The 13,480-nt window shown below is 43.8% G+C and overlaps 1 protein-coding gene across 2 annotated transcripts in view; it reads left to right on the top strand.

Moving 5' to 3' along the window:
- The window catches only part of cadm2b (cell adhesion molecule 2b), an 881,902-nt gene that overhangs the window by 179,226 nt on the left and 689,196 nt on the right, over nt 1-13,480 (top strand). The gene's annotated exons all lie outside the window — the stretch shown is intronic.

Genomic DNA, 13,480 nt, shown 5'->3' with positions numbered 1-13,480 from the left:
AAGGGATGGATAATGGTTAGCCAAAACAGAGAAATGCTGATAATGGAAACCGGAAGGAGGTGAAAATAGGCTGGCTGTGTTGAATATGGCCTGTGTTGAAAGCAGACCATGTCATAACAGGCTTAGTGTTTAAAGGCTGGTGACTCTTCTTCAGAAGTGAAAGTAGCTTGAAAAAGGTGGTACATAAGCTGAAGACTGGTTGTGGGAGTAGGTAAAGGACATTTCGAAATGGTGTTCAGGTGTTGAAATTATTAAACTCAACGTTCTGTACTGAAGGCTGCAGGGTCCCCAAGTGAAAAATGCAATGCTCTTCCAGCTTGTGCTGAGCTTCACTGGAGCACTGCAGCAAGCACGAGGTAGAAATGTTGGCCAGGGAACACGGTGGTGTCGTGAAATGGCTGGGAACATCAAGCTCAGGTTCATTTTTGCAGACAGAATGCAGATGTTTCACAAAGCAGCCTCCCCAGTTTAGAGGAGTCTACATTGTGAACAGTGAATACAGTCAACCAGATTCACTGAAGCGCAGCTAAATTGCAACTTCACCTGGAAGGTGAACTGGGGCCTTGGATAGTGAGCAGGGAGGAAGTAAACAGGCAGGTGTTACATCTGGCATTGCGTGGGAAGGTTCTTCATAATTTTGCAGTTTTATTTGAAGATTTGTCCTCATTCTTTAGTAATTAAAATTTAATTATAATCTTCAAAATCATTAAAGCTGAAAATTCTTTGTCAAGCTTTATTTACATTATAATTGAAATTAAACAAGAAAAGCTGAAGATACAGCAGAACTTTAATATTATTTAAAAACTTTCAACATTCAGGAATTGGAATTAAAATTCACAAAAAATTGAAGCTCTGAGGGCTGATGTGGACTTGTTGGGTCAAAGGGCCTGTTTCCACACTGTAGGGATCCTATGATCTGAATCTTTATTATTTGAATCTTATGAATATGGAGCATTGCAACCAGAACTAATTAGGGACAGAAGTTTCATGGGAATTTCTGATTCATCGCTTTAAAATATTTTACAATTGACTGGAAAAGCTATCCAGATGGCGTAAGAAAATAAGATTTGAAAAAACCAGAGAATTGTCTGGGGAACCGAAGGACAAATTTACTGTAGAAGACCATCAGTGCTGTTATAAGGGACAAATACCCCAAACTATTTCAGGACAAACCAAAGCAAAGGCTGTTCAAATGTCTTGATGCTGTCATCACTGGCAAGATGCGGAACAAAAATAACTACACACAGCCAAACGAAACAATGCTGAAAAGCATTACCCAACTCTATCACAAGAAAATAATTCTTACAAGAAAGTAGAACGTTTTCAAAAAATATGCTTTCAAAAACCAGAAACAATCGTTAATCATGTAGGTCATCAAATTCCCTTTAAAATTTCTGTGGTATTTCTCGTAAAGAAGCTACCCTATAACTGAAGGAAATATGCTCATTTGAAGCATATCTTGGATATCAGAACATTTTTCTCATGATGTTTGGTATAAAGTATTTTCGTTAATCTACTGAAACAATGCTGATTCATTTGGAAAGAAAATACTTTATACCAAACATCATGAGAAAAATGTTCTGATATCCAAGATATGCTTCAAATGAGCATATTTCCTTCAGTTATAGGGTAGCTTCTTTACGAGAAATACCACAGAAATTTTAAAGGGAATTTGATGACCTACATGAACCAGTCAAAACAAGAGACATCCATCTCAGCTCAGGCTTGACACAGAAGTGTGCATTGTTGTATTGCCTGACACATGCCCCAGGTTTCAACCGCTAATCTGATGTTACACCATGAAAGTGTGGAGCTGGATGAACACAGCAGGCCATGCAGCGTCTTAGGAGCACAAAAGCTTTTAGACAAGCTTTAGACAAATTGGGACTCTGATTTCTTTGTTAAAATATTTACTCACACTTGCATGGGAGATTCACAGATCAAAATTTGGCATACATCTCAAATCTTTATGACAAAAGCATTTTTTTTACTCTTTTTTCCAGATAACAAACTTCCATTCAGCAATATTTACAGATACAATTTCTAATCAAAACACAAGAGTATTCTGTGTGCAGAGACTGATGAAGGGTCTAGGCCCGAAACGTCAGCTTTTGTGCTCCTGAGATGCTGCTGGGCCTGCTGTGTTCATCCAGCCTCACATTTTATTATCTTAGTATTCTGCGTGCATGTAGGGCCGTTCTGAGGAAGGGTTGTTGGACCCAAAACATTAACTCTGTTTTTAGCTTCACAGATGCTGCCAGACCTACTGAGCTTTTCCTGCAACTTTGTTTTTATTCTGTGTGCAGGCTTGGTGTGTTGTTCAAAACCAGAAGCATCCATATCTGAGCAGGAAGGCAAGTAATGCCCTAAACATCTTGACATAGCATAGAATGCTCCTGAATTTCTTAGCGAAATTGGAAAGTTGTTACACATTGACTCGTTAAGTAGACACCTGGGAATATTTAATTTGTACAACAATTTTACTGCCTTCATGTGACGGTATTGGAGCAATACACTGATACTGTGAAACCAATAGGAAGTGAGACTGAAAGCACATCTATCATGTGCCTATTGAGTTGTTTCATCTCAGAGGCAATGGGATGAATACCTGCCTTCTGTGCAGTGTGACCCTATGATTCTAACTTTCCAAATATACATCACATGGACCAACGTGGTGTCCTGTTCTGTAATGGTGACTTGTATTTTTGAATGATGTGAATGTGAGCTTTCACCCGACGTTCCTCCTCAAAGTGACACATCAGTAAACTCATTGAAATAGAATTTATTTGTAGCAGGCACCCAGTATATTTACAGTGCTTGGGTTACAGTGTATTTTGAATTTGTAGTCCTCTCTGTGTAAGTTCTATATTGTATTCGGAGTGTCGTAAGTAGCTGAGCAGCAGGATTTTGAACCATTAACTTTGGAGCTGTTGTTGATTTGGTCAAAATAAAAAGGTTTTGTGATTCAAAGATATCCATTTTGTAAACAAAACTACATTCATTAATTTGTGTTGAGCGTATAATTGCATTTAAATAATAAAATTACTGATGCTTATCGGTTCATCTGGCATATACATGCTGGTGCTCTCCCTTGTAACAGCGGTAGAACATTGCTCCATTCATGTATTTGAGCAAGTTGTTAATGGAAATTTAGTGTGTGGACAGACTGGAGAAGTCATTCTCCTTAGGGCAAAGATTGTTAATGGGACACCTCACAGAACTGATTTTAAAATGTGGGATTTTGATAGAATGAATATGGAGAAGTTGTTTCATTAGCAGGAGAACTGGTCACTAGAGGACACAGATTTAAGAGCATTGACAAGGTAACCAAAGGCAATGTTAGGAGAATTTTGTTTATGTTACAAGTTGTGATCTGCAATGCACTGCCTGAAAGGGGTGTTGGAAGAGATTCCGGAGTAACTTTCAAAAGAAATTGGATCTTTGAAGGGGGAGAACTTGCAGGACTCCGAACTATATCATTCTGTGAATAAAGTACTGACACCAATGATCTGGTCAGGTTTTATTTGCAGGAATAGTTCTAAGAAATTATAGATGTTCTTCGATTTTGTCTGAATCCATCATTTCTTTCATTTTAAAAACAGATTTGATGGTGAGGAATATTAATCTCAAATTTTCCCAACCTTGAGCAAACTTCAGGAACTCCTCTAGATTGTTAATCAGATGTATTTATGTGGAGTTTGTTTTTATTTATTCTCTGGTGAATAGTCTTTCATAAAGACTTTTTAATTTGGGAAGAAAATTATGTGTAAAAATACTAACTGGATGGAACTCAGCTCCCCATATTTCACTGACCCGGCTCACAACCTCAGAATTTATGGCAACATTGTTGTATAAACCCACATGCACATCCCATCCCACATGGAGCCGACCCTCTCCTGCCATCAGCAGCAGCTGCTTACTGAGTTGTCACAGTCTGCTCATTCCAATAGTGTGGAAACTATCCTTTCTGATAAATAGAAAGCGGGACATAACACCAGCGCTTCGTCGGAGGCTCACTGATGATGTTACCTAGAATGGTGACGAAACGTCTGAAAACTAACCTTCCAGCTCAGCGAGCAAACTCACATCCAGATCCTTTTTGAGTAGATGTTAAATTTTGCCCCCAGAGCCATGTTGTGCAGATTTAATTAAATTATAGTGTGCTATCAGTCCAAGGAGGTCTGATCTAATAAAACCACCAGTACCTAATATGGGACCAAAAGGCTTGAGCAGATGCAATGAAAACAAGTAGAAATTAATAACTTGTCACTTGGGAATAGCTGTGAATATCAAATCATTTAAGCAATATGACCCGGCTATCTTGTGCGTATTCCAGTGTGAAAGTGGCCTGGGATTTCACAACTCAGATGCTGGAAGGGTGATAGGAAAGATCTGAAGTCTACCAGATCATATCCTAAATAATAACAATGGGGTCATGAGCATATGCATGACAAGCACTGCATGAAACCAGTAAAGATACTTAAGTAACATTGATTCTGATGAGCTGAAAGGTCCAGGTTTCGCTTGATCTTGTATTGGAGACCTGGGAATGGCCCTGTCCTCTGCAGCAATAGTTGGGAGGCTTTCCCTGGGAAGGTCCATTGGCATTGGCTTTACAAGGGAAAATGTTTACAGGAAGTCTGGCGCCTCACTTCCTGGAACATCGCTGTCACAAGGACGGGGGCCGATTACTGAACTGTGCTCCTACATCAGACAAATATTGCCCTTACACCATATATACTGGGAACTGCAGATGCTGGAGAATCCGAGATAACAGAGTGTAGGGCTGGATGAGCACATCAGGCCAAGCAGCATCTTAGGACCACAAAAGCTGATGTTTCGGGCCTAGATCCTTTCTGATGAAGGGCCTAGGCCCGAAACGTCAGCTTTTGAGCTCCTGAGATGCTGCTTGGCCTGCTGTGTTCATCCAGCTCCATACTTTATTATCTCGGATTACCCTGACACCATGATGTATAATCCCCATGAAATCAGGCGCTTTCTTAATTTCTAGATTTTGTCCAATGGTTTAACCAGGCTTCCACTTTGGCCATTTGGAAGGTTTTGGGGCTTAGTGTTTGTGTGCTGAGTTGCTTCTTTAATGGGGGATTTTTCCAGTCTCATAGGTCAGTTGTCCTTTTCTACATTTCAGCTCTCAGTGATGCCTCTTTCCTTCTGACTATATCATACAGGATAGCATCTCAGGTTCCTGGCAGTTCATCCACATCATGGAAGTGGATGAGAGGGAAAACAGGGATCAGGCAAGGTGCCAATACATCTGAACAAAAGCAGAGTACTGAAGGTATTGGAAATCTGCATGGAAACCGAAATGCCCAGCAGGTCTGACAGAGTCTGAGGAGATCAGCAGAGTTAACAATTCACAATAACAATGTCTTCTTCAACCTCAGTTACCTCTGGATCTCTTTTCACAGGCCTTGGCTGAAAGTTTCAGCTTCTTCTGTTTTCATTTTAATCCATGACACACAGTCTGCAGAAACTCGCTGTTGAGACAAACCAAACATTGTTTAAATAAAAAATACAGAGAATATAACACTACAGCGCAGTACAGGTCCTTCGGCCCTCGATGTTGCGCCAACCTGTGAAACCAAACTGAAGCCCATCTACCCTACGCTGTTCCATTATTATCCATATGTTAATCCAATGACCATTTAAATGCCGTTAAAGTTGACAAGTCTACTACTGTTGCAGGCAGGGCATTCCACACCCTTACTACTCTCTGAGTAAAGAATCTACCTCTGACATCTGTCCCATATCTATCACACCTCAGTTTAAAGCTATGTCCCCTCGTGCTAGCCATTTCCATCAGAGGAAAAACACTCTCACTGTCCACCCTGTCTAATCCTTATATCATTTTAGATCAGATTAGATTCGCTACAGTGTGCAAACAGGCCCTTCCGCCCAACAAGTCCACACTGCCCCTTGGAGCATCCCACCCAGACCATCCCCCTAAAACCCACATGCCCCTGAACACTACGGGCAATTTAGCATGGCCGATGCACCTAGCCTGCACATCTTTGGACTGTGGGAGGAAACCGGAGCACCCGGAGGAAACCCACGCAGACACAGGGAGAATGTGCAAACTCCGCACAGACAGTCACCCGAGCCTGGAGTCAAACCCAGGTCCCTGACGCTGTGAGGCTGCAGTGCCAACCACTGAGCCACCGTGCCACCCTATATGTCTCTATTAAATCACCTCTCAACCTTCTTCTTCCTAACGAAAACAGCCTCAAGTCCCTCAACCTTTCCTCATAAGACCTTCCCCCCAGACCAGGCAACATCCTGGTAAATCTCCTCTGCACCCTTTCCAATGCTTCCACATCCTACCTATAATGCGGCGACCAGAACTGTACACAATACTCCAAATGTGGCCGCACCAGAGTTTTGTACATCTGCAACATGACCTCATCGCTCCGAAACTCAATCCCTCTACCAATAAAACCTAACACACCATACGCCTTCTTAACAACCCTATCAACCTGGGTGACAACTTTCAAGGATCTATGCACATGGACACCGAGATCTCTCTGCTCATCCACACTACCAAGAATCTTACCATTAGCCCGGTACTCTATATTACTGTTACTCCTTCCAAAGTGAATCACCTCATAATTTTCCCCATTAAACTCAATTTGCCACCTCTCAGCCCAGCTCTGCAGCTTATCTGTGTCCCTCTGTACTCTGCAGCATCCTTCCGCACTGTCTACAACCGTACCAACTTTAGTGTCATCTGCAAATTTACTGACCCATCCTTCTATGCCCTCATCCAGGTCATTTGTAAAAATGACAAACAGCAGTGGACCCAAAACAGATCCTTGCGGTACACCACTAGTAACTGGTCTCCAGGATGAACATTTCCCATCAACCACCACCCCCTGTCTTGCAGCTAGCCAATTTCTGATCCAAACCGTTAAATTAATCCAAATCTCGTGACTCCGTATTTTCTGCAATAGCCTACTGTGGGGAACCTTATCAAACACTTTCCTAAAATCCATATACACCACATCAACCGCTTTACCCTCATCCACCTGTTTGGTCACCTCCTCAAAGAACTCAGTAATATGTTTGTGAAGCATGACCTACCCCTCACAAGATCATGTTGACTATCCCTAATCAAATTATTCCTTTCCAGATGATTATAAATCCTATCTCTTATAATCCTTTCCAACACTTTACCCACAACCGAAGTAAGGCTCACTGGTCTATAATTACCAGGATTGTCCCTCCTTCCCTTCTTGAACAAGGGGACAACATTTGCTGTCCTCCAGTCTTCTGGCACTATTCCTGAACATAACGACGACATAAAGAACAAAGCCAAAGGCTCTGCAATCTCCTCCCTAGCGTCCCAGAGAATCCCAGGATACATCCCATCCGGCCCAGGGAGCTTATCTATTTTCACACCTTCCAGAACAGCGAACACCTCCTCCTTATTAACCTCAATCCTGCCTAGTCTAATAGCCTGTATCTTAGTATTCTCCTCGACAACATTGTCTTTTTCCTACGTGAATACTGACAAAAAATATTCATTTAGCACCTCTCCTATCTATTGAATTTGAAGGGAACACTGATCTAAAGAAAAATGTGCCTTTTTTCAATGAAAACCAGCCTGTGTCCTTTTATGTGAATTTATTCAATTTGATCTGTTTTAAATCTAAACTTTGAAGCACACAGTGACAATAATAAAAGTGCGTGAAAAAGAGTCGATAGCCATTCGTTTGAAACTCTTTACATGCCTGATTTGCACCTAAACTTCGGACTATAATTGTATCAAAGTGAAAAATCAATTCAACTTTGAAGGATTTTGAATAATCAATTAGTGTGATCTGTCGAATATATGTTGTTTGCCTACAGGGCACATAGCACTGGAATGAGAGATGCAGCACTCCAGCTCGAACACTGCAATGAAATTCAATTGTCCTTTGTGTAGTGGATTTGCAAGATCTACCATTAGCCTCAAAGTATAATGAATGGGTGAAATCCCAATTACATTGTGCTCAGCAAGCAGAAAGCCAAACCAAACTGCTAGCTGAGGGAGAAACATGACAAAATGGTGATTTCTGAAACAATTGAGGCAGAATTGTATAAATATTTGAAAAGGGAACTGCAGTTGTTTTTACATATAGACTTAACATTTTTTAATGCTCATTCTATGATTCTAATTACAAAATGTGGGTGTCACTGGATGGCCAGCTTTTCTTGCCCATCCCTAGTTGCTCTTGAGAAGATGGGGGTGAGCTGCTGTCTTGAACTGCTGCAGTCCATGTGCTTCGGGGGCTGTCCTAGGATTTTGACCCAGTTACTCTGAAGAAACAGCAGTACCACAGACAGAAAAATTGGTAAAATTGACAAATGAAACATACTTTTTAAAAAATTTGTTCATGAGATGTGGGCATTGCTGACAATGTCGGTATTTTTCACCCATCCCTAATGGACCCTAAGTGGCTTGTTAGGGCCATTTCAGAGTCAAACACATTGCTGTAGCTATGGAGTCACATGAGGGGTCTCCACACATATTATGACTGTCAAGACACCTCCCTGATCCCTACACCTTCCCGCCCCCACATCCACTGCCCATCCCTCAAGCTACTTGACCCTGATACCATTTCCCACCCCATCCTCCAATCTCCAATCACCACCCTAACCTATTCACCTCCTCACCCCCCACACTATCCATAATCCTTACCTCCTTATTCCTCCAACCCCAGCGCCACCTCCCACCCCTATTTACCCAACTGCTACCCCATCCTCCAGCCCCACACTGCCAACATCCCACCATCCACTATCCCCATCCCATGAACCCAAACACCATCTGATGACCCCATCTATGGACCCAACACCATTCCCTACCTGACTCCAACTCTACCCACCACATCATAACTCCCAATCCCAACACCATCCTCCCCCAATCACTCACCCCCATACCCCTGAAAACGTTCCCTCAATTGCCTGAAAACCCTCTGATTCCATCCCACAGCACTGCTCCCTACCCAATCTGAGACCAGCACGATTGTCCACTCATAGAGTCATCAGCATGGAAATAAACCCTTTGGCTTTGCTCATTCATGCTGACCATGTTTCCCAAACAAAATTAGTCCAGGTTTACTGCCCCAGCACCGACTCCTAACCGTAACACCCCCCACCCCCCCCCCCACCACCACCTTTCCCTGCACTTAGCCCCACCCCAAGTAAACAGGCAATAAAACCAGAAAAGGTGAAAGGACAGACAGACTATATAAATGTATGTTGTTGTTGTCTGTTGTTCTGAATGTACTGGTTAAGTGGTGTGACTCAGCCATGAGGCTTGTCTGCAGTTACTTAGAGAAAAGTATAGAATAATTGAAATATAAAGAAAAATGTTATTTGCTGGTGGTGTCATGTCTCCTTATCCTTTTTTTAAAAACTCTCTTAAATGATAGGGTGTCAATGGATGGTCCAGCATTTATTGCCTGTTCCTAGTTGCCCTTGAGATGGTGAACCGCTGTCGCCCATGTGCTGTAGGACATTCATAATGCACTTAGAGAGGGAATTCCAGGATTTTGACCCAATGACAGTGAAGGAACAACAATATATTTCCAAATCAGGATAGTGAGTGGCTTAGAGAGTAATTTTCAGATGGTAGTGTTCCCATGTATCTTCAGCCCTTGTCCTTCTGGACAGAAGTGGATGTAGGTTTGGAAGGTGCTGTCTGAGGATCTTTGGTGAATTTCTGCAGTGCATCTTGTAGACAGTACACACTGCTGCTACTGAGTGTCGGTGGTGGAGGTAGTGGATGCTTGTGGATGTGGTGCCAATCAAGCAGCTGCTTTCTCCTGGATGGTGTCAAGCTTCTTGAGTGTTGTTGGGACTGTACCCATCCAGGCAAGTGGGGAGTGTTCCATCATACTCCTGACTTGTACTGGACATAACCTGAAAGAGTAATGTTTTCACTGTTCAGTTTTGCTTTGGTACAGTTAGTTTGTGATGTATCTAAGACACATCTGTCATATTTGAATGTCAGTGGGACTATGGAATAAGTTTGAATACCTTTATGACATGTGTTAAAAAGCAGTTTGTAACAAATGGTGATGATTTCAGCTCTCTGATTCTTGCATTTCCATGAGTTTATCTTTATGTTGTCCACGGGAAAGGGCAGATAATTCAATATGATACTTAGGGCAACCTGATTTTATTTATTTTAAACCATCATTTCACAACAGAGGAGAGGCACAGATTTAATGGAAACATGTATGAAAGGTAGAATCTCAAAATTAAATGGTCTCCACCTGGCCAGGAGTCCACATGATCCTGAGATACATTTGAATCAAACGTCTGTGAACCACTTAATTTTGATTTGATTTATTATAGTCACAAGTACCGAAGTACAGTGGAAAGCTTTGTTTTGCAAGCAATGGAGGCAGGTCATGACAAAGGAGGACATACAGATCATAGACAGAGTGATGCATACAGATTACTCTACACAGGAGGTGCACAAAGCAAGATTACCATGAGCAACATCAACATTATTTGAAGTTAGAGAGTCCATTCATCAGTCTTACAATGGCAGGAAAGAAGCTTTTCTTGAACCTGCTGGTGCGTGTGTTCAGGCTTCTCTGTCTCAGCCTGATGGAATATATCGTAGGAGACCATTACCAGGGCGTGATGGGTCTTTGATGATGTTTGCCAACTTTCCATAGAAGTGAGCTGTGTAAATGGAGTCCAAAGTTAGAAGATAACAAAGTGTGGAGCTGGATGAACACAGCAGGCCAAGCAGCATCTCAGGAGCACAAAAGCTGACGTTTCGGGCCGAGACTCTTCATCAGAGAGGGGGATGGGGTGAGGGTTCTGGAATAAATAGGGAGAGAGGGGGAGGCGGACCGAAGATGGAGCGAAAAGAAGATAGGTGGAGAGGAGAGTATAGGTGGGGAGGTAAGGAGGGGATAGGTCAGTCCAGGGAAGACGGACAGGTCAAGGAGGTGGGATGAGGTTAGTAGGTAGGAGATGGAGGTGCACCTTGAGGTGGGAGGAAGGGATGGGTGAGAGGAAGAACCGGTTAGGGAGGCAGAGACAGACTGGACTGGTTTTGGGATGCAGTGGGTGGAGGGGAAGAGCTGGGCTGGTTGTGTGGTGCAGTGGGGGGAGGGGATGAACTGGGCTGGTTTTGGAACACGGTGGGGGAAGGGGAGATTTTGAAGCTGGTGAAGTCCACATTGATAGCATTCGGCTGCGGGGTTCCCAAGCGGAATATGAGTTGCTGTTCCTGCAACCTTCGGGTGGCATCATTGTGGCAGTGCAGGAGGCCCATGATGGACATGTCATCTAAAGAATGGGAGGGGGACTGGAAATGGTTTGCAACTGGGAGGTGCAGTTGTTTATTGCGAACCGAGCGGAGTTGTTCTGCAAAGTGGTCCCCAAGCCTCCGCTTGGTTTCCCCAATGTAGAGGAAGCCACAGCGGGTGCAATGGATACAGTATACCACATTGGCAGATGTGCAGGTGAACCTCTGCCTAATATGGAAAGTCATCTTGGGGCCTGGGATGGGGGTGAGGGAGGAGGTGTGGGGGCAAGTGTAGCATTTCCTACGGTTGCAGGGGAAGGTGCCGGGTGTGATGGGGTTGGAGGGCAGTGTGGAGCAAACAAAGGACCACCCAAGACATTTTTCCATCCCCACCCTTGTCTGCTTTCCGGAGAGACCACTCTCTCCGTGACTCCCTTGTTCGCTCCACACTCCCCTCCAACCCCACCACACCCAGCACCTTCTCCTGCAACCACAGGAAATGCTACACTTGCCCCCACACCTCCTCCCTCACCCCTATCCCAGGCCCCAAGATGACTTTCCACATTAAGCAGAGGTTCACCTGCACATCTGCCAATGTGGTATACTGCATCCACTGTACCCGGTGCGGCTTCCTCTACATTGGGGAAACCAAGCGGAGGCTTGGGGACCGCTTTGCAGAACGCCTCCGCTTGGTTCGCAATAAACAACTACATCTCCCAGTCACGAGCCATTTCCACTCCCCCTCCCATTCTTTAGATGACATGTCCATCATTGGCCTCCTGCAGTGCCACAATGATGCCACCCGAAGGTTGCAGGAACAGCAACTCATATTCCACTTGGGAACCCTGCAGCCCAATGGCATCAATGTGGACTTCACCAGCTTCAAAATCTTCCCTTCCCCTACTGCATCCCTAAACCAGCCCAGTTCGTCCCCTCCCCCCACTGCACCACACAACCAGCCCAGCTCTTCCCCCCCACCCACTGCATCCCAAAACCAGTCCAACCTGTCTCTGCCTCCCTAACCGGTTCTTCCTCTCACCCAGCCCTTCGTCCCACCTCAATCCGCACCCCCAACTACCTACTAACCTCATCCCACCTCCTCGACCTGTCCGTCTTCCCTGGACTGACCTATCCCCTCCCTACCTCCCCACCTACACTCTCTCCACCTATCTTCTTTACTCTCCATCTTCGGTCCGCCTCCCCCTCTCTCCCTATTTATTCCAGTTCCCTCTCCCCATCCCCCTCTCTGATGAAGGGTCTAGGCCCGAAACGTCAGCTTTTGTGCTCCTGAGATGCTGCTTGGCCTGCTGTGTTCATCCAGCCTCACATTTTATTATCTTGCTATTTCTCTGTTCTGTTTAATCAATTCTGAAGTTGTATCCTCCGAGGGTCCCACACTTAGCTCAGTTCGTTTTTTTATTGTAGAAGTTCCTGCCATTTGTTTTAATACTTGTTGAAAATTTCCTTAAACAGTCAATGTTCTCATTCTTTATTAGCTTTTAGTTATCTGCTGCTGTTTCCTGGAACATTCCCAATCGGCTGGACTATTCCCGAGTAGTTCTGCAGTGCACTGCTTCAAAAAAGCAATCTCTGATACATTCTCAAAGTTGTCTTCCATGTCACACTTGCCCATCTGATGTGTCCAGTCAGCACACAATTTAAATTGTCTGGGACAATTGTCATGCCCTTCTTACAGATTCCCGTTATTTCCCAACTTATACTTTGTCCTCCAGTGAGGCAACTCTTCTGTGGTCTTAGACCTCTCCCACTCCTGATTTCTTTCCTTTGCTTTTCCTTATTTCAAACAAAAGTAATTTCACTTAATGATCCATTACTCCTCGATCATTACTCGCCCTGGCACTAACGCCTTCCTTTATTACAATGATGCACCACCTCTTTCTCCTTTCTGCTTTTTTCCTAGATTGTCAAATATCCTTAAATATTGAGTTCTGAATATTGAGGCAGCCTTCAAGACTCTCTGTCTTTGCTGCAGAGAAATGTATCTATTTTCCTATCTGTCATTTTCACTCTTGTTGGATAGCTTCATCGGCTGGATGGTTTGTGATGCAGAGTGACACCAACAGTATGGGTCCAATTCCCACGTTGGCTAAGGTTACATTGTAGGGTTTATCTTCTCAACCCGTCCCCTTGCCTGAGGCATGGTGATTCTTAGCTTAAAGCAGTACCCCACCCATCCTCCTCTGACAAGGG

Source organism: Stegostoma tigrinum, chromosome 12 (genome assembly GCF_030684315.1).
Source record: "Stegostoma tigrinum isolate sSteTig4 chromosome 12, sSteTig4.hap1, whole genome shotgun sequence".
Lineage (NCBI taxonomy): Eukaryota > Metazoa > Chordata > Chondrichthyes > Orectolobiformes > Stegostomatidae > Stegostoma > Stegostoma tigrinum.
Note: the sequence above shows the minus strand (reverse complement) of the source record. Positions and strands in the feature narration are given on the sequence as shown.